The sequence below is a fragment of the Fukomys damarensis genome, unplaced genomic scaffold (assembly GCF_012274545.1).
Source record: "Fukomys damarensis isolate Sample0158 unplaced genomic scaffold, DMR_v1.0_HiC HiC_scaffold_36, whole genome shotgun sequence".
In the NCBI taxonomy this organism is placed as follows: Eukaryota; Metazoa; Chordata; class Mammalia; order Rodentia; family Bathyergidae; genus Fukomys; species Fukomys damarensis.
The window spans coordinates 29264251-29267425 of record NW_022900948.1 but is presented as its reverse complement, the minus strand read 5'-3'; the positions used below and the strand labels follow the sequence as shown (position 1 = coordinate 29267425).

Below are 3175 nucleotides of genomic sequence, written 5' to 3'. Positions count from 1 at the left end.
TGTGGAGTGCTTTGGTCTGCAGACACTGCAGGCTGCCAAGTCATCGTGAGGAATTTCAGTCTCCTGTTTGCTGAGCTGTGTTGGGATTGTGGCTTATTTGCAGAAGTTCTTTGTTTAAGTCATCCTTGATCAAGATGTTTGTTCTGGGATGGCGACATTGCTTTTATGGTTGCTCCCTGCCTGAAGTTTGTTCCCCTGATAGTGATCGGAATGTGCTATAGTCGTGATCTTGTAACTTCTTGTTTCTGTCGAGTTAATATAGTTAGCAGGATATATAAAGGAAGGTTTTTTGTAAAAGCTTTAGACCTTCTCCCAAGATAATAAAGAAGCTTCAGAAGGATCCTGAGTGTTGCGTGCTTTCTTGCTGGCAAGCGGCTCGCGACAAAAGACTTTTTAAAAATGTAGACAGCAATGAAATTTTCCGCCAGCATTCCTGCTGGAGACACCTAGAGCTACCATGGGCAGCAGTGGCTCACACACCGTGCTAAGCGCTTTATCACAATCTCCTGTGTCAGACAACTGAGGCCCACAAAGGCTCATGACCAAACCAGTCCACACTGAGGGCACAGCTGGGCTTTGAACTCAAGGCATCTGATCCTAAATCCCATGCTCTTCCTACCACACCACACCAGTCTGGACAAGCTGTCAGCAGAGCCTTCCTCTGCCCACCACAGTGGCTGCTACTCCCTATCAACAGGTGTGAGATCTCTGTTGGGCCACTGTTACCTAGCACTAGCACAACAGCCCATTTTATCTTTAAATACCACAACTATTAAACAGCAAAAAAACAGACAGGCCGACCCACAGAGTGTGAAGAGAATACAGACTGTCTGTTAGTCTCACTGTCTGGAAAGAAACCCTTCCGATCCTGTAAGAGTCCCTGCAGCCAAGACGACAAGCCCTGGGAGGAGGAAATCGGCACTGAAAGAGAAGTCTCCCACAGTAGCCAGAGCAGGAGGAGAGGTGCGTCCGCAGCTAGGCTGGGCAGACACAGGAGCCCAGATCACCTGTTCCTCTGCCTGAGACGCTCCGGGGAAGGTCTGAACTCCCCGCAGCCAGCAAGCTAGGACAAGGTTAAGATTTGATTCTGCCTATTATTCATAATCTTTAGCTTGGCTAGGGCTTGTGACTCTCCTCCCCTTCCTAGCCAGGAAAAGTAACTCCTAGCTTTTAAAAAATATTTAAGGGCTGGGGATTTAGCTCAGTAGTGCTATACCTGACTCACAAGTGTAAGGTCCTAAATTTGATCCCTGGTATCAAAAAAAATTTTTTAATTGAAAAATAATGATTGCATACATTCAAGATGTATGAGCTGATATACATTATATAATGATTATCATATTAAAATTAATACCATTACCTCCTATGTTGTACACTAGAGCCACAGAATACATTCACTTTATAACTAAAAATCTGTACCGTAACCAACATCTCCAAATTTCCCCATCCCCTGAAACCACCATTCTACTGTTTCTATTACATCAACTTGGTTAGATCCTACATATAAGCAACAACATGTAGTATGTCTTTTTATGAAATCACTCCTATTTTTGTATTTGAGACTAGACTGTTAACAGAAAAAATTGTAAATACAAAAACAGTATTCGCCAGGGATTTAGCTCAGTGGTTCTACCACCTGCCTTGAAGGTGAAAGGACCCGAGTTCGATCCCTGGTACCAGTTGGAAAAACAGTATTCTGTATTCTATGACATTCCTTTCCATGAGGTTAAGGCATGGGCTCAACAGCTAGCACCACGTTCCCAATGCCACAGGGACAGCTAGAAATCTGCCAGTGGGTCATGCTGCTAGAAACGGTGGGCAGCTGTGCACCTGGCTAGCTTCCCACCATGGTGACCCTCACGTCAGGTGGGATAGAGGGCTGACTGCCTGTGGCAAGAGGAGCAGAAGAGATGATGTCCCAGCCACATGCAGTGCGCCAATGCCAATGGTCTTCGTCCCAGCCTGCTTTCCGTGAGTGGAGTCTCCTTCTGCCCCTGCTTTCTGTCACACTGGTGGGGGGGTCACCATGGAGGACATGTGATGTCAGTACAACAAACATATAATATGTCCCTGCTGCATGTAGCACTCTGGACAAATGGTGTCAAAAAAGTGAGGTAATTTACTGAGCATCATTGTGACTTATTTTGATGTCCACGAAATGGGGAAGTACAATGTCTTCCTTCTGGGCTTCAGATGACTAGCATGGTGACCATGCAATTATTATAAAAAGGCACCACATAAAGCCAAAGAGTGCCATTTCTGAGGTCTGGGTTTCAATTCCCAAAGTTGGTTTTCCAGGTATTTGTCAACAGGCAGCAGGAGCAAGAACCAAGGCAGAGGAAGGACAGCAGGATGGAGATAAAGAAAATAAGGGAGGGAGGGAGGGAGGGAGAAAGGAAGGAGGAAAAGTTCTGATGTCAAACAATTTCCCTGAAACTTGAGTCCCCACTACTATCTTTTAAAAAACATTCCCCGTCCCCACCCAATCTGTGAAAGCAAATACATACACCTTCCAATTACCAACAAAAAAAAGCAGCAGACTAACAAAATGGTAGTGACATGAGTCTATCATTGGACTGTGGGATGTATCCTCGCACTCCCAGTTACTAGTTATGATCTCGTGACCTGGTTGTTCATCTCTCTAATGGGAAAAATAATGGCACCTAAAACATACATTGTTGTATGGGAAAAAACTAGATTTTTACCTATATACCTAGATTAGCACATCGTAAGCACTTGCAAAATGGCAATCATTACTCATTTTTAATCATGGCTGGATGGAAATAAGGACAATAAATGGAATGGCCATACAACAGTGCATTTTACAATCACTATCCTCTTTTTGACACAGATCACTGGAGCCAGAAGGCAGCAGACACTAGTTAGACCAGTGCTTCTCAAACCCTGTAGGGTAAAGGACCACTCACTTTTTGTTAGCTTTCTCCCTGAATCCAATCAAGCTGGAATGGTTCTATGCAGTCTAGCACAGCAGCTTGCCCCACACACAGCTCTGCAAGCCAGTTTGACAACAGCATTTCTAGTGTTTGACAAGGTGTTGAGCTGGAGCTGCAGCAGTATCAAGTTGCTACAAGTTTCTAAATGCATGCATTCATGCCTGTGATCCCTCCCTCTCCCTCCCTCTCTCTCCCTCTCCCTCCCTCCCTCCTTTCCTGCC

General features: G+C 45.0%; 1 protein-coding gene across 1 annotated transcript in view; it reads right to left on the bottom strand.

The window, feature by feature from the left end:
* Snx30 (sorting nexin family member 30) overlaps window positions 1-3175 on the bottom strand; it is a 75667-nt gene that overhangs the window by 14358 nt on the left and 58134 nt on the right. The gene's annotated exons all lie outside the window — the stretch shown is intronic.